The sequence below is a fragment of the Alosa alosa genome, chromosome 24, assembly GCF_017589495.1.
Source record: "Alosa alosa isolate M-15738 ecotype Scorff River chromosome 24, AALO_Geno_1.1, whole genome shotgun sequence".
Taxonomy (NCBI): Eukaryota; Metazoa; Chordata; class Actinopteri; order Clupeiformes; family Clupeidae; genus Alosa; species Alosa alosa.
The window spans coordinates 25,738,962-25,761,461 of record NC_063212.1 but is presented as its reverse complement, the minus strand read 5'-3'; the positions used below and the strand labels follow the sequence as shown (position 1 = coordinate 25,761,461).

General features: G+C 41.7%; 1 pseudogene; it reads right to left on the bottom strand.

Moving 5' to 3' along the window:
- Window positions 1-13,813, bottom strand: part of LOC125289556 — a 21,591-nt pseudogene extending 7,778 nt beyond the window's left edge.
- Window positions 13,814-22,500: the final 8,687 nt, after the last annotated feature.

The window sequence follows — 22,500 nt, the reverse complement described above, 5'->3', positions numbered from 1 at the left end:
TGTCCGTATAGGAGTTAAGGCATATAAATTAGTGCAGATCAATCACACAAGCTCTGAGACCTTTGAAACTTGGCATGTTTATAGTCAGGAAGTTACTTTACCTACTAGAAAAGACTGGATGTAAATATCTTGATGTATGGAATGAGTAGAGACATGTAAACATACACCTAAAATAAGCAGACATGCAACAAATTAATATCTATGCAGAATGTTTACATTTACTTTGTGGCTGCTTTGCCAGGGATTATCATAGTAACACATATGATGACTTGTTGGAAAGGTGGGGTTGTACCGAATCCAACAATACCAAATATGTAAATATAGTATGACGAATTAGGGTGTTCTGTCACTCAATGTATGAGGTGTCCAAAATGAAAGAAAACGGAACACTGGCCAAATACAGTCTCAAGTCCAAATCACATTATCAGTGGTGAGAAGAATGTTGACAAATTCATTGTTACTGCAAGGTAAGTTACATAAGGTATGCGCTGCTCTATATTTACATTTAATAATGATACATTTCATGTCCCAGTATTAAACAATTCATATGAAACACAGATCCAATTGAATCAGGTTAACATTGGGATGGAACACCTTTATTAAAATAGTTTTATTATACGGCTCTTCACAATGCAAGTAGAATGCTCCATTGACTTGAATGGGATTTCCGAAAGTTCTAGCGGTCATTATTTCTTGGGAAAGGACCTCTGAAAACAAGAATGACCGCTGTCAATGGCAGCGGAGTTTGTGCAAGGATTGGAACTTCATTCAAAAGTGAAAGCAGACGGTTGATCAGCTGTGTTCTAAAGAATGTTTGATTCAAGTTCAGCATGTGTTTGCGAACTATTTGTTTCTCAGCAAAAGCCACAATTTAAAACGGTAACAAATAAGTGTAAAGAGACATATCATGGAGTTTATTTTTTCGTTTTGGCAAGTAGTCATATATAAAAGCGGGATAATGTATAGAACGCCGGTCATCATGGGAAAATAAGTCCCTTCAGGGCGAAACAAGACCGGTTCGCCCTGTCGGGACTTATTTTCCCCATAATGACCGGCGTTCTATACATTATCCCTTACATATTCACTTGAATTTTGTTTTGGTCATGTCATTACTGAATAATGGAAAATAATATTGTTAGCTTTTGTCTGTCCAGACCAGCAGTGGACAGTAGAGCCTACACTGCTTAAGAAAAAAGATCCCTATGTCCAAAACCCCACAGTAGAAGGCCTCCAACGCATACTTACCCTTGCTCAGCAGAGTGAGATGGTGATATCCATAAAACTCTGGCTCCATATACAGATGATATTTCCTCCAAAATCAAAGTTGCATATCATGTATCATCTAGAGCGAACTACTGCAGTAAGACAAAAATCAGTGAGCAGCAGCAAGTTGGAAATGTTGAGAGTGAGAGCACATCTGCACCAAGAAGGCTGAGTATCAAATACTGAGAGTTTCAAATACTGAGAGATTGTTTCATTTGTGGGAAGGCCAGCTCTAGATCAGAACCTCTGACAGCCATTTCGACTGGTACAGGCGCAATGTAAATTATAGGCCAAGTATACTTGCGTATACAAGGAATTTGGTCTCTGCATTTATCCCATCCGTGAATTAGTGAACACAGAGCACACAGTGAACACAATGAGGTAAAGCACACACTAACCCAAAGCAGTGAGCTGCTTTACTACAGCAGCGCTCGGGGAGCAGTGAGGGGTTAGGTGCCTCGCTCAAGGGCACCGTGGATGTGGGCATGGATGGAGAGCAGTGCTCAACCACTTTTTTCCTTTTTTTCCTTCTGGGTCGGGGATCGAACCGGTAACTCTTCGGTTACATGCCCGAACCCCTAGGCCATGTAGGCCAGTAGGCCATGGCTGTCCCTAGTACCAGAGACGAGGTCCTTCGGGCAGCTTCTAAAAGGCTTGATGAAGATGTACATCTTCAAATTCTTTCATGCCCAGATCTCTTTGCATATGATGCCAAATACCATAAAATGTGCCTTGCACACTACATATCTAAACAAAATATAACAGCAGCCATAGAAAAGAATCAAAAAAGCAGACCAATGTCTATAACAAAGCCTTTATTAAGCTCACTGAAGACATTGATAAAACAGTATTGTCCAAAGATATGAAAGTGAGGATTCAATTCTTCGACTGATAGCTATGACAACATACTAAAGACCATTGCTGAGCAAGAAGGTGTGTCCATAGTTCAACACAAGAAATATAGATCCTGGAAACTAAAGGAAAAGCTGATACAGCACAAAGACAGGTTTGCATTTGTTCCACGTCCAAGACAGTCAGATCTGATCTGCTCAGATAGTATGACCATATTGTGCACTGAGGGAAGCTGCTAAACTCACAGACATAAAATCCAAATATTACACAGGGCTGCAGACATATTGAGGAAGAGCATGGATCAGGTAGACGGGTGAGTAATATGTCAGCAGTGACTGTCTATTATGTTTCCAATGCAGCAAATATGTACCCAACATCCTGTATGACTTTGTGAACTGGTGTGTTGATTAACATGCCCACAGAGATTACCAAACATGTGATGATGACCTAACCTGACTCTCGCCAGATGAATTTCGTTCCGCCTAGCTCCACCTAGCTCCACTCACATCCATCTGGGATCGATTCCGTTGAGAGTGATTTCAGCACGAGATTGTATGGTAGAGCCAATCAGGACGCAGGGCGGGAGTTACATAGATGTGCCCTAGCGTAGAAGCGACTGTGAGACTGTTCTCAGCGTCACGGGTTGGCTTCAATGTGAGTGGTTGAAGTAGCACGTCAATAGATGAAGGTGTGAGTGTTTATACCGGATCTGTGTTTGCATATTTGATACGTTTCATACACGTGTTTCAACACTGCATTTGGGTCGTTGCTTTTACCTTACCATTACCTTACGCATGCCAGTTATGTATCCACCAGCTGCCTGCCTGCAGCCTACTTCTAAAACTCCAAAGCTGCTTGCTGTCAGATTTGGTTCAGTGTATCAACAACACTCAATAATCCAGGGGTCTCAAACACCCGGCCCGCGTCCGGCCCGCAACGTATGTCAAAATAATAATGTAATCTGGCCCTTGAGACTATTTTTTAATTGCGACAAACAACGATACTGATTAAAATAGACGATAGTTCCAAGTACGGTGACAAATCTCATTTGTACTCTGCTCCATTATGTGCTAGACATCCAGAGCTTCATACAAAACCATAAAATCGCTGCGCAAAGTTTTCAGGAAATACTTGTATTACACGCGAGAAACACAAAGACGTGCATTTGTAATGACGCGGAAGCGATGCAGGCCATAGTGTTGCATAAATTGAAGCAGAAATTAAGCAGAAATAGGCCTACACCAAATGTTGAAAAACGTTTACGTGTGATGAAGTCTTAGGTAGGCTATGCTATTCACCTATTCTAAATCTGAAGGAGAATATCCTTTTGGAGATTATGATCGATCGATCATCTATTGAATGGAGGTGCTGGGTGCTGTCTGCGTGTATACGACGGTGTCCACTAAGCATACCATGCTTATTTCGACCCTCTGCCCAACATAGCTTGGAGGTTGCAGTGGTAATCGTGATGATAGTGTCCGTAATGGACGTGGTACAGACAGCAGGGCTAGTAGAAATAGGGCTCTAAACTACAAAGTCACCCGCAATATGATGCAAACTTCTGATTACCCGCGATAGGAACTGATTTGACCAGAATACTTTATTGTAGGCCTTGTGGTTTAGAAACCATATACATCTTAGGTGTTGGTATACATCTTAGGTGTTTTCCTGTTAATTTGTTATGTGGGTAATATGAAAAAAGGAAAGTAAACCTGCTCAAATATGTTCATCCAGTATTTAGAAAGGTGCATAATTTGAGGTGCTTGCCATCCAGTGGCAAATTAGATGGGTAAATGTACCCCCTTCATAAACTTTTGTTTTACTCAAAGATTTTTACATTTACAGTAGGACTTTATCTCTGACCACTTTCAAGCCATGGCCTTTTGAAAATTTGATATAAAAATCCAATGGTGTTGCTTTCTTAACCCTGACGCCTATAGTTTGCCAGGTTTAAAAAAGTTATGAGAGGAAAATATTTTTATTTGGTGTGAAACACACACATACCTGTTTCTATGCTTTTCATTTGTTTTATAATTTGTATTAATATTTATATTATCATTATTTTATTTATAAGCTAAGGTTGCTAGCACAGGTGTCTAAAACTAGATAAAAACACTTGCACTTTCTGTTTGCAGTTGTGTGTGGTATTTGAAAAAATGAAAAAAAGAACATTGCATTTTCAGAAATAGCCGGCCCTCCAATCAGATGACTTTGGCAGAATTGGCCCCCAGCTCATTTGAGTTTGAGACCCCTGTGTTAATCAATTAAATTCCCAACAATTTCAAAACAGCTAGTTCTGGAGTAGGCCATTCAACTAGCCCGCTTGCTTAGATGGATAGATAGATAGATAGATAGATAGATAGATAGATAGATACTTTATTGATCCCCAGGGGATAGATACTTTATAGCTTATTGATCCCCAGGGGATAGATACTTTATAGCTTATTTGGGTTTTGGGTTGCCAGGTTTTAGCCTATGACAAATGAGTTGCAATTGAAACTAAGTGATCGTATATGTGTAGGGTGTATTTCATACACAACCTGGCAACCTGAATGGATCAATGATTTTAAAATTAAGTTTGATGTCCATGCAAATTACGGGAGTTTTCCGGGAGAAATAACAAAACGGGAGGGTGCAGTGAGATGACCTTGACATACGGGAGAAACCCGGGAAAAACGGGAGTGTTGACAGGTATGCTCCAATGGATCGATCCCAGATGGATGAGTGGAGCTAGGCGGAACGAAATTCATCTAGCGAGAGTCAGGTTAATGATGACCCAGCTTCAAAGGAGAATCTGTGTGTTATCGCAATTTGTCATGATCTCATTGAACAGAGCTGTCACATCCATACGCCAATCACACTGGGACTTCCCATTTTGATACATCATGAGTTTGGTAGGAAGACAGTCATCAATGAGCTCAGTGCAATGGGGTACTGTGTTTCCTATACAGAAGTCAGGCACTTGTCACATCTGTTGCAGCAGACCAGATATCAAGGACAGAGAGTGGTGTCTACATCCCAACTGGCCTCACTGGAGTTGCTGAACATGGAATTTTTGATGCAGCCATCAGCAACTTTGACCAAAATGAAGACACCCTGAATGTGAAATGGGACAAAAGAATGGACAACATGTACCTGTAAAGTTTATCTCCATTCATATCAAACATGTTTAAGGTGGTGAGGGACCTCTGTAAAGTTTATCTCCATTCATATCAAACATGTTTAAGGTGGTGAGGGACCTCTGTAAAGTTTATCTCCATTCATATCAAACATGTTTAAGGTGGTGAGGGACCTCTGTGGAACCTGTGCTATGGGCATTTATCTGCTGTGGAGACTTGGGCTCTTCGGAACACAACGATGCCATAACATGAGTTGTACTCTTCCCATCTAGGGTGTCTTCATTTTGGTAAAAGTTGTTGATGGAGCATCAACAATTCCATGTTCAGCGTCTCAAGTGGGAACAGTTGATATATACTTCTTGTGTTGACACACCTTCTTGCTCAGCAATGGTCTTTAGTATGTTCTCATAGCTATCAGTGAACGAGTTGAGAGTCCTCACTTTCATACCTTTGGACAATACTGTTTTATCAATGTCTTCAGTGAGCTTAATAAAGGCTTTGTTATAGACATTGGTCTGCGTTTTTATTCTTTTCTATGGCTTCTGCTATATTTCATTTAGATATGTAGTGTGCAAGGCATTTTATGGTATTTGGTATCGTATGCAAAGAGATTTGGGCATGAAAGAATTCAAAGTTGTACATCTTCATCATCTTTGGTTTTGACTCTGAAGAAGACGCATGGGCGTCGAAACGTTAGTCAGTTTGCACTAATAAAAATCACTTTAAGCATTGAGTGCTCCGGTCCTGCTCCTTGGCTCTTGTTAGACCTTGGATCTCCCTTTTTATCTTCATCAAGCCTTTCAGAAGCTGCCCGAAGGACCTTGTCTCTGGTACTTGCGCTTGTTCCAGTTGAAATTGCTGTGAGGTTCTGGTTTAGAGCTGGCCTTCCCACAAATGAAACAATCTCTCCGTATTTGAAATGATGTTGTATCAACCCTACTCAGCCTTCTTGGTGCAGATGTGCTCTCACTCTCAACATTTGCAACTTGCTGCTGCTCACTGATTTTTGTCTTACTGCAGTAGTTCGCTCTACATGATACATGATATGAAACTTTATCATCTGTAAATGGAGCCAGAGTTTTATGGACATCACCATCTCTCTCTCTGCTGAGCAAGGGTAAGTATGCGTTGGAGGCCTTCTACAGTGGGGTTTTGGACATAGGGATCTTTTTTCTTGCCCTTTTCAAAATGTTTTCCACAAATGATACAAAGCTTTGGATCCAATGTCTGTAAGACAGTGCTCGAATTACATGGGAGCCAGAGGGAGCCGAGCTCCCATAGAGTGAGGATTGGCTCCCATGAAAGCAACAAAGTCAAAAATCTGAGGGGGTCTCTGATATCTGAAGGTGTCTGGCATTGTAATTTAATCTTAAACAACCGCTCATTATCTATCCCTGTGCAATCTCTTACCATTACAGACGTGAAATTAAAATATAGGCTACTACGGGACGTAGACCTACCCTACGCTCTTGAACGCAGCATGACACTTCACCACCACACCACTAGACTATATGAGCAAACCGCATACGATCGATTTGACAGCACTCGCAAGTCTGAAGAAGTTACCCTGCTTTGATGAGAATGTTTTGTCTATTTACATAGGCGTTCATTGGGCTAGCCTACATGGGTTGATATGTGCGGAAAAGTCCTGTTTGCTGTTGAACTTGCGCCTTACCTCTTCTATGCAGGGCTCGAATTATCTTTTTGTCTTTAAGGGGGTCTCTCTATCTCATAAAAGTTGGCACACCCCGCGCATAGCCTAACAAGGCGATACAATGAAATAGCCTAGGCGCAAGTGGCACTTTTGTGCAGTACAGTATGCGCACGGTAGGCCTAGGCTTTACCTTGACACACGCACACAACAGACATAGATTTTTCATAGAAATTGATTACTTTTAATTAATTTCAACATATTATTGATTGTAATAGTCCATATCTCATTTCAATTTCACAATACAAAGAAATAGACTAAACGATTTAGTCTGTGCCATTCTCAATTTCACAACGTAACTCATTTAAACCAGACCACCGTCTCAGATAGGCTATCCTCAGTGTCAAACACAATAATGCATGTAGTATAACTTATACACAGGGGAAAAAGCACTAACTGGCAGAAATGAATAAAGCCAGCCAAACTATGTTCTAGTAGGCTAATGTGTTGAACCGTGGAAAATTAATAGACAAACAATTTTGGAGTTTGCACTGAGATATTGTCGGGTAGCCATTGAATATTCCGACATCAGAGATTGCTAACAGGTGTTTCAAAATAGCTGGGAACTTTCCGGAGCTCTGAATGGCAGAGGATAGCTAGATCATCAGACAACACAATCATTGTAGGCTGCATTATGGGCCATAATTTATGGCTTTGTCAATCAACATAGAATAGGTGAAGCACAAGTTCAACAGCAAACAGGACTTTTCAGCACATATCAAACCACGTAGGCTAGCCCAATGAATGCAAATAGACAAAACACTCACATCAAAGCAGGGTGACTTCTTCAGATTTGCGAGTGCTGTCAAATCGATACGGTTTGCTCATATAGTCTAGTGGTGTGGTGGTGAAGTGTCATGCTGCGTTCAAGAGCGTAGTGTAGGTCTACGTCCCGTAGTAGCCTATATTTTAATTTAATGTCTTTAATGGTAAGAGATCGCACAGGGATGGATAATGAGCGGTTGTTTAAGATTAAATTACAATGCCAGACAACTTCAGATATCAGAGACCCCCTCAGGTTTTTGACTTTGTTGCTTTCATGGGAGCCAGTCCTCACTCTATGGGAGCTCGGCTCCCTCTGGCTCCCACGTAATTCGAGCCCTGCTTCTATGTTGATTAACAAAGCCATAAATTATGGCCCATAATGCAGCTTACTTCAATGATTCTGTGAACTGATCTGTAGCTATCCTCTGTCATTCAGAGCTCCGGAAAGTTCCCAGATATTTTGAAACACCTGTTAGCAATCTCTGATGGCGGAATAGCCTATTCAATGGCTACCCGACAACATCTCAGTGCAAATTCCAAAATTGTTCGTCTATTTATTCCCACGGTTCAACACACGAGACGACTGACCGCCCAGGTGTTGTTACTATGTGCACATTAGCCTATAATACTAGAACATAGTTTGGCTGCAATGGCTTTATTATTTTCTGCCAGTTAGTGCATTTTCCCTGTGTATAAGTTATACATGCATTATTGTGTTTGACACTGAGGATAGCCTATTTGAGACGGTGGTCTGGTTCAAATGAGTTAGCCTACGTTGTGAAATTGAGAATGGCACTCAGAGTAAATCCTTTAGTCTATCTTTGTATTGTGAAATTGAAATTAAATATGGAATATTACAATCAATAATATGTTGAAATGAATTAAAAGGAATCAATTTCTATGAAAATCTCTATTATGTGCGTGTGTCTAGGCCTATCATGCGCATATAGGCTACTGCGCAAAAGCGCCACTCGCGCCTAGGCTATTTAATTGTATCGCCTTGTTAGGCTATACGCGGGGTGTGCCAACTTTTTATGAGATAGAGAGACCCCCTTAAAGACAAAAAGATAATTCGGGCCCTGCTGTAAGACATTCTCCATAATTCAAGAGACTAGTGAAAAGGAAAAATGATATACATTTCAGATATTTCATTGAAATGCAAATCAAGTTGAATTACACATGCAACATTAGTCAGAAGGCTATGTACTTTCTTAGCTAGGGAAAGTAGTTTCTACAACTAACTGTTTAGCTACTTAGGGGTGAAGTAAGCAGTGTAGGCTCTACTGTCCACTGCTGGTCTGGACAGACAAAAGCTAACAATATTATTTTCCATTATTCAGTAATGACTTGACCAAAACAAAATTCAAGTAAATGTAAATATTTTAAAGGAACCATATGTAAGATTGTGGCCAAAACTGGTACTGCAATCACTTTCAAAATACTGAAGAGCGGTGTATCCCCTCCCCCTCCCCCCTGACTCGAGGTTGCCAACCAAGATGCCGAAACACTACTGACTTCGTGATTAGTAGATAGGTGGAGGGTGGCGCATCAGGCCAAAACACAACATGACATGACAAAACACAACATCAACATCAGTTGAGGGCTGCAACTTCACTTTTTAAATGACAATATCCTGGCCGGACTACTGTTGTCAGTGATATAAGTATTTGAAATAAACATGATTTCTTAATGTCTAGTGACATATCAGGGCCATTTTATGATTAATTGAAATATTTTTCTTACATACGGTTCCTTTAATAAAGGTGTTTCATTCCAATGTTAACCTGATTCAATTGGATCTGTGTTTCATATGAAATGTATCATTATTAAATGTAGATATAGATCAGCACTTACCTTGCAGTAACAATGAATTTGTCAACATTCTTCTCACCACTGATAATGTGATTTGGACTTGAGACTGTATTTTGCCAGTGTTCTGTTTTCTTTCATTTTGGACACCTCATACATTGAGTGACAGAACACCCTAATTCGTCATACTATATTTACATATTTGGTATTGTTGGATTCAGTACAACCCCACCTTTCCAACAAGCCATCATATGTGTTTCTATGATAATCCCTGGCAAAGCAGCCACAAAGTAAATGAAAACATTCTGCATAGATATTAATTTTTTGCATGTCTGCTTATTTTAGGTGTATGTTTGCATGTCTCTACTCATTCCATACATCAAGATATTCACATCCAGTCTTTTCTTGTAGGTAAAGCGACTTCCTGACTATAAACATGCCAAGTTTCAAAGGTCTCAGAGCTTGTGTAATTGATCTGCACTCATTTATATGCCTTAACTCCAATACGGACAGGCTATATTTTAGTCCTTTTTTGGTTTTGGGGTCTATAACAATATCTGTTAATTTAACAATCTTAGCAGTAAAATATTTTTAGCCAAGAATCCATTTCATATATGGGAGACCTTAGAGATGAGGAAAAACATTGTTGGGTTTAGTTCTACCTCCGGTAGGGGTATCTCAAAAACTAAAGCCCTTTCTGACCATTTGTCACAAGCCTAGTAAGAGCCTAGTAAGAGCCTAGGTGGTAAGTAGCCTAGTAAGAGCCTAGTAAGAGCCTAGGTGGTAGTAAGTAGCCTAGTAAGAGCCTAGGTGGTAAGTAGCCTAGTAAGAGCCTAGTAAGAGCCTAGTAGCCTAGGTGGTAAGTAGCCTAGTAAGAGCCTAGTAAGAGCCTAGTAAGAGCCTAGGTGGTAAGTAGCCTAGTAAGAGCCTAGTAAGAGCCTAGTAAGAGCCTAGGTGGTAAGTAGCCTAGTAAGAGCCTAGTAAGAGCCTAGTAAGTAGTAGCCTAGTAAGAGCCTAGGTGGTAAGTAGCCTAGTAAGAGCCTAGGTGGTAAGTAGCCTAGTAAGAGCCTAGTAAGAGCCTAGGTGGTAAGTAGCCTAGTAAGAGCCTAGTAAGAGCCTAGGTGGTAAGTAGCCTAGTAAGAGGCTAGTAAGAGCCTAGTAAGAGCCTAGTAAGAGCCTAGGTGGTAAGTAGCCTAGTAAGAGCCTAGGTGGTAAGTAGCCTAGTAAGAGCCTAGTAAGAGCCTAGGTGGTAAGTAGCCTAGTAAGAGCCTAGGTGGTAAGTAGCCTAGTAAGAGCCTAGGTGGTAAGTAGCCTAGTAAGAGCCTAGGTGGTAAGTAGCCTAGTAAGAGCCTAGGTGGTAAGTAGCCTAGTAAGAGCCTAGTAAGAGCCTAGTAGGGTAAGTAGCCTAGTAAGAGCCTAGTAAGAGCCTAGTAGGTGGTAAGTAGCCTAGTAAGAGCCTAGGTGGTAGGTAGCCTAGTAAGAGCCTAGTAAGAGCCTAGTAGGTAGTAAGTAGCCTAGTAAGAGCCTAGTAAGAGCCTAGTAGGTGGTAAGTAGCCTAGTAAGAGCCTAGTAAGAGCCTAGTAGGTGGTAAGTAGCACTGCTGGGCCCCTCTGTCACTGTAGTCTGCAGCCGGGTCTGTGGACCTGTGATGTATAACGGCACTAAGCTGTTAAGAGCTTTAAAAACAAAAAAGTTAAATTATAAAATCAATTTCAAACTAATTCACCCTCCCATCTCGTCATGGCTGTGTGCAGACACACACATCACACACACTGCTGTGTGCAGACACACACACATCACACACACATCACACTCACGGCTGTGTGCAGACACACACATCACACTCACGGCTGTGTGCAGACACACACACATCACATTCACGGCTGTGTGCAGACACACACATCACACACACACATCACACTCACGGCTGTGTGCAGACACACACATGACACACACAGCTGTGTGCAGACACACACATGACACTCATGACACACTCACGGCTGTGTGCACACACACACATCACACTTACGGCTGTGTGCACACACACACACAACACACTCACATCACACTCACGGCTGGGTGCAGACACATGACACACTCACAACATACTCACGTCTGTTTGCCGACACACTCACACATACAACACATACAACAGACTCACAGGTCAGTGCTGTGTGCAGATCCCAGCTATTTGCGTACACACACACATCCATGGGCGGATTATGAACTTTTGGGCCCCTGAGCCCAGATGTATTAAGGGCCCCCCATTTATTGTCGTATATGTGGGAGGGGGGGTTTAGAGGTCCTCCCCCTGAAATTTTTTAATTTGTTTGATGTGATTTCCTGTATTCTGGTGCATTTTGGGGATGGCCAATACTAAATTCAATCAGATTCATAGCCTACATCGATTTGTTGATATTGAGGCAATGATTACATGCAAAGGCTTGGGCTTCAGGGCCCCCTGACCCCTTGGGCCCCTGGGCCTGTGCCCGGTAGGCCCGTGCAGTAATCCATCCCTGCACACATCACACTCACGGCTGACTGCAGACACACACAACACACTCCCAGCTATTTACAGACACACACACCACACTCAATGCTGTGTGCAGATACACACAACACACTCCCAGCTATTTACAGACACACACACCACACTCAATGCTGTGTGCAGATACACACAACACACTCCCAGCTATTTACAGACACACACATCACACTTCATTTGTCTTTATCTCCTCTTATGTGTGTGTGTGTGTGTGTTATGAGTGTGTGAACAATGTTCAGTACTTTTCATGTTTGTCTATATGGCAATACAGGGAATTATGGAAATATAAAAATCATAAATGTAAATACCTGCTTGGTTTACATGGGCAGTGTTTTACTATGGAAATTACTCTCTAGGCGTGACTGTAACAATGCAATGTAAATAGAGCTACAGTACCTGCAAGTGTACGGCGACTGTAACAGGTGACTCCAAATGCGGTCGTGTGTCTGGTCTTTACTATGCCAAAAAGGACACGTGTAGGCCACAAAGGTGCCAGAATTAACTTTAAATCCACACCATCCTATCTGAGCCCTGTGATTCAGCTCTACTAGACCACTGAATCAGCACCATCCTATCTGAGCCCTGTGATTCAGCTCTACTCTACTCTAGACCACTGGATCAGCACCATCCCATCCTATCTGAGCCCTGGATGCACCATCCTATCTGAGCCCTGTGATTCAGCTCTACACCACTGGATCAGCACCATCCTATCTGAGCCCTGTGATTCAGCTCTACTCTACTCTAGACCACTGGATCAGCACCATCCTATCTGAGCCCTGTGATTCAGTTCTACTCTAGACCACTGGATCAGCACCATCTATCTGAGCCCTGAGACCACTGGATCAGCACCATCCTATCTGAGCCCTGTGATTCAGTTCTACTCTAGACCACTGGATCAGCACCATCCTATCTGAGCCCTGTGATTCAGTTCTACTCTAGAGCACTGGATCAGCACCATCCTATCTGAGCCCTGTGATTCAGTTCTACTCTAGAGCACTGGATCAGCACCATCCTATCTGAGCCCTGTGATTCAGTTCTACTCTACTCTAGAGCACTGGATCAGCACCATCCTATCTGAGCCCTGTGATTCAGTTCTACTCTAGAGCACTGCGGTCCTCTGATGGACGTCTGTTGTCTCGGCCTTCCATCAGCATCATCAAGAGGTCAGTCAGGACAGAACTCGTTTCATTTGTGATTCCTTGCTGGTGGAATGATCTATTTAACGCTGTCCTTTCTAGTGATAGCCATGGCACATTCAAGAAAAGCTTTTAAACCATAATCTATTGAGCCTTACGTCATAGATAATCATTTTATGGTTGTTATGCTAATTGTTTAAATATAAATGCTTTACTACAACTGATGCTCTCACAGTTTATATTGTTTACTCTTATTGTGTGTATGATGTTAGTCACCATGTAAAAACTTCTGTTATGTAACCATAACCATAACCAAAAACTCAAACCACCAACATGGAGGAACTCGACTGGCAGAGTTAAGCATGGATATAAAAGGTGTTGCGGTACCTTTTGAGTTTGTTGAGTGACTTTACATCACTGTCTTAATTTTGGTTATATTAGGATGGACATTAAGTAACAGAGTCTTACCTGTCAGACAGCTCTGGAGTTGCGTCTCTGTTGTCACCCCTTCTGGTTACGCTGCTCGTCTCTGTGAGAATGACACCACTGTGACTGGTGCTACTCTCTACCTCACTGATGTGGTGTTCTGTATGCAAACTCACCTCTGCCACACCGCACACACAGACGTCACTGTTTTCTACAGAAATATAACTCTGGTAATGTCCTCCTACATCAACAAGAGGCATTTGGAGTATGCACAGAATATATAGTAGATAGACTGTTGTACAATAGCTTCATGACCAAAGAAGACTCTATGGGTTTGACCAAAGAGCCTGTTGTTATGGTAACTCTATGGGTTTGTGTGTGTGCATTCTGTGTGTGTATGTGCCTGTTGTGAGATGCTTGTGTGTGTGTGTGTGTGTGTGTGTGGTGAGATGCTTGTGTCTGTGTGTGTGTGTGTGTGGTGAGATGCGTGTGTGTGTGTGTGTGTGTGGTGTGTGTGTGTGTGTGTGTGTGTGGTGAGATGTTTGTGTGTGTGTGTGTGTGTGGTGTGATGTGTGTGTGTGTGTGTGTGTGTGTGTGTGTGTGTGTGTGTGTGTGGTGATGCTTGTGTGTGTGTGTGTGTGTGTGTGTGAGATGTGTGTGTGTGTGTGTGTGTGTGTGTGTGTCTCTGTGCCTGCTCTTCCTTCCTGTTAATGCCCCACTCTTTTCCCAGGGATTCCCCCAAACTGCCCCAGTCAGATCTCACACACAGTCCAGTGTTCTCAGTCACAGACAGTTGTTCACCCAGAGCAGAATGGCATCCACTTCACACAGACATTTACATTTGGGAATGGAGGTTGCCAGAGAGGAACACTGAGACTTTAATCAACACCATGGAGCCCAGCCCCATTTGGAGTGCTCTGCCCAACATTGCACATCATCTACTTAGGAGGACACTGCCCCCACATACTCTGGCCTCTAATCAAATGCCCAACATTGCACATCATCTACTTAGGAGGACACTGCCCCCACATACTCTGGCCTCTAATCAAATGGCCTCATTTATAAAAGTGTTGCGTAGAAACCATCCTTCAATTGATCTTAGATCATTTCTGAAATGATCGTACGTGTGATTCAGAGAAAACGAACGTACGCACAAAAAAACATTACATATGCTTTCAGAGGATAACTTCCGTCCCTTGGTTGTGTAGGCTATATATGATATAAAATATCTATAGCCTACATTGTATAGCTTCCATTCAAATATTACCTTTCTGCTACGGAGCTGGGAATAGGCCTATGAGCGCAAATTAGGATGTAGTGGAGGCTAAAGCGAAAGTAAAGCGCAGTTTATCCACCTCTGACATTTCAGAAATAGAGTTTACCCACCTCTTATTAGAGTTTATCCAGCTCTTAAAAGAGTTTATTCACTTTTAACTGTATTATCCAATACTATCCTATTCCCAATATTGTACAATAACCTCACCCACCTCTTAATTTACCACTACATCCCTGGGGCAAATGTACTTTTCCTCTCCTAAACGAGGGCAATTGGACATTTTATGTTCAATATTAGATTGGTGAGAACACTAAATATACTAGATCACCTGTAAGAATGTTTCAATCATTCTATTGTAGGTCTTGCGTTTTTTTTTAGATATTATGAAATAAGTAAGCTATTCGTTTTTTCACTTTCTTAAGTGGGCTATAGTTCTCATTAGCAGTTTTATTCCAAACCATGAAACATTAAACTGCGTCCAAAAACGACTTTAAAAATCTTCTGATATTGATCATGCATATGGTAAAGAAAGACATGAGATCATTGGTCTTGGAATTTTGAAAATGCATCGCACTTAGACCTCAGATTACTTGCAGTACCCAGGCATTACCACAAGGAAATGGTCGTACGTCAAGTTTGAACCTGACGTGGAGATAAGCACTTTTTCCACGTCAAAGACGGTTTTATAAATCTGGCGTTGGCATGGATTTGAGCATACGCACGGTCTAAGATCAAATCTGTGCGTAAGAACGCCCCTGGGGCCTCATTTATAAAAGGGTTGCGTAGAAACCATCCTTCATTTGATCTTAGATCATTTCTGAAATGATCGTACGTGTGATTCAGAAAAAAAAAGCGAGCGTGACGCACAAAAAATGTGCGTCGTTCGCCACCCTTCCAGATGTGCCCATTATAAATCACAAATGAACGTCAATTTGTGCGCAGCCGGATGGTTTTAGGTCTCCGCCTTGTAAACACCCCCTCATCAATATCATTAGCATATGTGAAATCAATGGCCTAAAAGCTGATAGGACTGGTCACAGGTGAACCCGCACATCACTATTACCTACAATCCACAGCAGCTCTGTGCAGCGCATGATCAGGTACACACACACACACACACACACACACACACTAGGGATGTTAATCGATGACTGTTTGACCGATGGTTGACCGTATCAACCTTAACCGATCAAAGTTGTCCGTAGTTGGTTAAAAAAAAAAAGTTATCTCTAAATTAGGCTATTATAGACAGTGGATTAAATGCAACTACAGTTGGCCATCTCATTCCAAGATCTTTTTGTGTGAAGAGAACAAATTATCTCTCATAACTCGCCTGTTTGTACTTATGTACGAGTTTGTTTGTACATAACTCGCCTGCTGTAGCTTATGTAAAATTAGATATTGAAAACATTGTATAGGCCTAGCCTATGCCATCTGATGTTAACTAGCCTATATGCGTCAGTTCGAATAGCTTAACTAATTATGTTTTTTCCAGCAAAGCTTTCTGGAAAGAGATCGTATGGATTATGTCCATTGTCCTCTGCTCGCTTTCATTCCTTTTGCTTGCAGATGCATTCTTTATTTACCCTGGGAAAGACTCAGTTAGTGGATGGGAATCCCCCATGATGCATCACTCACTGTGCTGCCATGTAGATCAGGGGTCAGGTACCTTTTAGGCCATAAATACCAAATGTATGTTAAGAACCATATAGTTACTTTGATTATTTTCGAGTTCAAGTAGTTTATTGGTCCGTGTATGATTCATTCATTCATTTTTCCATTTCCATTTCACCCATTTAAATTTAAAAGGGTGAAACCGCTTCCGTGTAAGATGCTCTTGTGTTTTGTGTTTCTCCCTCCTTCTTACCCCCTCTGGTGGATTATAGTGTCGGCTCTTTCTCCTCTCCTCGTTCTTACCCCCTCTGGAGGATTATAGTGCCCCACTCCGCCCCTGCCCCTCTCCTCTCCTCGTTCTTACCCCCTCTGGTGGATTATAATGCCCCACTCCGCCCCTGCCTCTCTCCTCTCCTCGTTCTTACCTCCTCTGGTTGCAATTAGAGAAATGAGATGTCCTCGATGACGTCGAGCTTTGAACGATTTCCGGGGCACGAGCTGGAGGCAGCAATAGGATACACGTATCCCGCCCCTTCCACAGCCAAAAGTTAACATGTGAATACATCCTTTACCCGCACCCAGAGCAGAAAGACATGCATGCACAACTAATGGAAGTCTATTTGTGAATACATCGTGGCAATCATGTGATGTGTTGTGAATACATCGTGGCAATCATGTGATGTGTTGTGAATACATCGTGCCAATCATGTGGTTTCGTGTGAACGAAAGTTCATGAACTCGTTCATATTTTGAGCAAACGTGAACTGAACGTACTGTATTACTGCCTGGTGAACGTTACTGTGAACTCGTTCACTCTGGTGTCTGTGAACAGCACGCTCAGTTTAACTTTGTTCAATAGGGTGCCAGATTTCTATATTTCTTCTAAATCCTGGCTAAAACACACCGTAAACAGGCCTTTTAATATGGCAGCTGGTAGGCCACCATTTCTCAAACTATGAGCCGCGATCGCAACGTGGACAATGCTGGTCTGCGGAGTGAAATTATTCCTGGGGCATCGTCTGATAATTTGCTGCGCAATTGATCAAGGAACCGTGGACAGAAAAAAATTAATAGAACAACGTGGATGTATGCAACTTCCATAAAAAACAGAGCACAGACTATATAAACCACTGTCTAGCATTAAGTATTAAAGTCAAATTTGAATATAACGAGGCCAAAAGCTATTAATTAGTCTTAGTTAAAGATAGTTAAAGATCTCCAGATCAGTGATTTACGCCCATCTGATCCACCATTCACAAAAGCTGGTATTGTGTTTCCTGAATCCTTACATTCAGGCATTCAAATGAAATGTATTAAATAGCATATAAATATTCTACCAGTGTATGATGCTTGCATGAGGGAAACATCCCAAAACAATGGCACCCATATAATTGCAGTTGTTTTGAGAAGTATTTTTCATGCAAGCATCATGCAACCATGCAAAAACAATGAAACTATTGTAGGCCTAATTATATTTTGCATAAATAAAGCAGTACTCTGATGTACATGTTATCACAAACTGTTTTGAAGTGCATGTATAGCAATATAGTATAAAAATAATTGTTAAATGTTGTGAATAATATTGTGAATTGTGAATCATTACAATTTGATGGGGGGTGGGAGGAGGGGGTGAGTTCATGTAAGTGGGCCCTATGAGCCCAAAGTATACCTTGACTGGGCCTCAGGTCAAAGAAGTTTGAGAAAGGCTGACGTAGACGACAAAGCAGCAAGGAGGCATCGTATGATCATTTAAACAAGTTTTATGACAAGGTCAGTGAGGATGGGAAAAATCGTACATTTCTGTGCAAACTTCAAAAAGAAAATCCGCACTTCAGTCACATCCACAGCAAACCTGAAACGGCACATTGAACTGAAGCACCCGGCTAGCCTTCCAAGGTATGTGCAAGCCAATAAAAAATCAAAAGACAGTCAAGACAGATCCTCCACTCCAGATCCAAATGAACTGTGTTCTATATGGGCTGTGGCTAGCCTGGGTTTCCCATGCTGCCTTGCGCACAATTTTATTCACGTCTAGGCAGCCTGGATTCCATGGACTTCATTTTCACCTCATCAAAGGAACCAATCACAGAACGGAGGAGGGACAGCAAGACGATGACGACACACTGATGCAAATAATTTTATATGACCGTTTCTTGCCCCAGACTAGATGGAGGCTTAGCCACATTTACATTGAGAGAGTATTCTCTTTCTTCCTTTGATCTATTCAATGCAGATGTAGGTGTGAAATGCTCCCCACTGGCTGGGCACCATGTGCTCCTACCATCTGTCCACAATCTCCTCTGTTCTGTCTTTGGGTTAGACAAAGACCTTAGGGTTAACTTTAGCTGAATCAGGGGCGGAGCTTGAGGGGGTGTGGGAGATGCGGCACGCCCCGGGGCCCTTGAGGGGTAAGGTGTGACTTCGAGGGGGGTAAGGTGGAACGGGCCTCTCCCACGGCACAAGGCGGAGGAGCTAAGATCATGCAAACGGTTTCTTTTCAATCATTTTCATCAGAGTGGGACGTATTATAGGTTGCCCCAGTCAGGACGAGTTATGACTCACGGTTGCTGAAAAGTTTTGAAATTCACTTTGATGATTTAGTAGGTGTAAAATATTGAATAAAATGTTCTGCTGTATGACTGGCTTTATTTTAACTCTCATATTGAACTTTACGACGTGCAAATTTACAAAATTGGATGGATCAACGATATTGTCTCCTACATGTGTCGATGAGAGAACACTTACACTTACATGATTTTGGTTTCGATTTTCTAATTGGAGTAAGTCTTTGTGACAACACGTCATGATACATTTGATAATGTTTGATCATTGTTTTGGTATGAAACATCTTTTACGTAGCCTAATGAATGCACTCTAGAAAGTGAAAGTAGCCTAACCTAGGCCTATGCGCTCTGTGTCTGAGTCTTGTGCACGTCTGCAATTGATTACGTTCCTCAAATGGAGAACACATCAATCCCATGGTATTTTTTGCCCTAAAATGCATGAAACATGCAAGTTCAAAATCCCGCCAGTACGTTACATCTCCGTTTCATATTTGCCTAGACTACTAGCCTACAATAAATGAATTGAACGAACTCAAATGACAACAGGTATATTGAATTGGTCATTGAGACTACAGACTACAGAATACAGTACAACAAACGTTCTGTCTTTCTGAAGTTTATTTTTGTATTCCGGGGTACAGTAGCCTAATTGCCTAATGTCTTGACAATAGTTTTTCTTACCGGCTTGCTGTTTAAACTGACTGCGCCGCTCTGAACTTTCCTGCCAGGTTTATGATGTAAACCGCTACATCTCGGCTCTGGCATTGCCTAAACTCATTGTGTGGGAAATCAGATTATCTGTCAATATTGGGCTTTGAAAATAAGGGATATTTGCTCAGTAATAGTAGGCCTAGGTTACATTTTGTAACATTTATAGAGAAACCGAGGGGAAAGTTAAATTAGAAATCGTTGGAAATTGAAAACACATACAAATAAAGATTCGGGGCTTTTAAAAAGAGATTCGGGGCTTGAGCCCCCGAAGCCACCCCCTGCTCGCCAATGCAACCACCAGCAGTAACTTCTGCATTCAGTGAGATTTGCACCGCCCTCTAATTTTATTTTTGACTCTTCCCCGTCACCGTTGCAACCTCTGAGCGCTTATTCTCCAAGTTAAAGACCATTAGAAACCACTTGAGGAGCACAGTGGGACAGGAGAGACTGAGTGGACTTGCCATGTTGTCCATAGAGAATGAGAGAGCAAAGAAAATAGACATAGGCCTACACAGAGCATCGTGGATGAGTTCGCGGAGCGCAACAATTATTGTTGTTATTCGGGGTCATGTAACCTAATGTTTTTGTTGTTCTCTTGGTTACACTTCATGTACGTTCGATGAACTTCAAAATTACATAGTTGCTCTCCGTGGCGCTGACGCTTGTAAGACCCACTGTTGTGGGCATGTGTAGCCTATGTAAAATTATGTTATGAAGAGTTTAATAAAGGGCCCGGTCATGTGCCCCGCCCCCGGCCCGGCTCTGACTTGTTCCGCCACTGAGCTGAATTATATGTTTGTGTTATTAACTGTAAATGTATTCATGTTTGGTATCATTTTTATAGTCTCAGTACAAGGAGTACAATGAATTAAGTGTAAGAATGATTAGAACATCCTGTATAACATTTCTACCTGAGGAGCCTTCCTAATATGTTAATGTCAAGTAGGTGTGTGTAGGTGTGTGTAGGTGTGTCTGACGGAAACGGCGGGAAGAGAAAGCCAATCAGAGGACGTTGTACCTATGATCACCACGTGAACCACCCCCCTGGCAAATTGAGCATAAAAGGCCAGCCTCTTCCGGTAGTTTTTTAGAAGAGAATACTGAGATACTGGTGAAATCCATAATGGGGTGACACAAACATGTACTTTTCTCCCTTGAGGGGCACTGGCCCCTCATTGAAAAGAATAAATGCCTGGAGACTGATCTTGCATCGTCCTGATTGAGTCTTAAGAGAAATATGGTAGTAAAAATATACTATCAGTTATGGAGGTTCCACCGAGATTAAAATTTTGGATTTAAATTGGATTCAAATTTTGCTGAGAGATCTTCAACATTGTGTTTGACGGCACACTCTTAGGTAAGGTAATTGATATTTTCTGGTGGTGAGATATTAGGGAGTTGTCCTAAATAGTTCTTGTCAGACTATCGGGTTCCAGCAGGGAGCTCTGTTGGGTGTAGTAACAAGCTTGTTTTGTTCCTGTAAATGGCCCGTAATTATTATTGAAAATACTTTCGTCTCTATGAGACTGGCGTTAGAACAATAGTTCTGGAAATAGCCATGTATGTTTTAGACAGAAACATATTCGGTCCTATGGACACAATCTGGAGCTTATCGGATTAAGCTTTTCAGGGTAGCCGGGGTCTTGGCCATTCCCCACTTTACGGCTACATTTGGGGGGACTGCTTGCCTAAGAATCTCTCACCTGAAAATGAAATTGCATAAGAGTGTTGCTGGTCATAACAGATGTATGAAACCATCTTTAGATTACGTAACTAAGATCACAGTTTGAAGTAGCCTATAAAGATGTTGAACTGAAAGCGTAATATTAATAGTTGGGCGTCGAATGACATTTTCCACCGTTTAAAGTAAAGACATTGGAGTGGATATGATACTGTGTTCTTCAAATTGTTAAATTACAACTAGTTTGAAATTGGATTGACAATTTTTTTTTTTTATTATGGAGACTTATGATGGATGATGAAACCAGGATTCATGTCGTAATAACCTTTTTCAAGTGTGCAAACATAGCGCTCAAGAGAGCATGGTTAAGCCTCTTGTAAGTACGCCTGAGCTAACTAGCTGCCGCTAGGGGCGTCTAGATGTCTTTGTCTATGAGCTAACATGAGTACATGATGAAAAGGCTTGACTAAACTTCTTTTGTTTTTTTAAGCAGGAAAATCTTCCTGCAGTCCGTTTAAGTTGTCCTCCAGCTCCATGGAGCTGTGTGTGTCCTTGTGTGTCTAGTATGAATGAATGTGTGTGTGGGCCGGCCCTGTGTGTGTGAATTTTTTTTTTAAATCTTTTACTTCTTTATATAATATGTGTTTGTTTCCATTTTTTGTTTTCAAGTCCTTCTGTTTTGAAATGTATGGGTAAGGAATTGTTGAAAGTTTATAATCTTATCAGGATCAAGGACTTCGTATCAAGTAGTTTTTTTCTTTTCCTGTAACTTTTATTTCCCAGCTGAAATGGATTGCTGTTCAAGTCTGATCTACTGATTCCTATTTTTTTTTTCTTGATTTCTATTTTCTATGATTTCTATTTTCTATGATTCCTATTTTTTTTTTCTGCCTTGATGACCCTCCATAGGGCCTTCTTCTCTGCAGCTGAGCACCCCGTGGCGTGCCATAGTGAGATGGAGAGTGTGCTTTCCATGGCAGCTCGGTAGAAGGCTAGAAACTTCTTCTTAGGATTCTTAGGAGATGAAG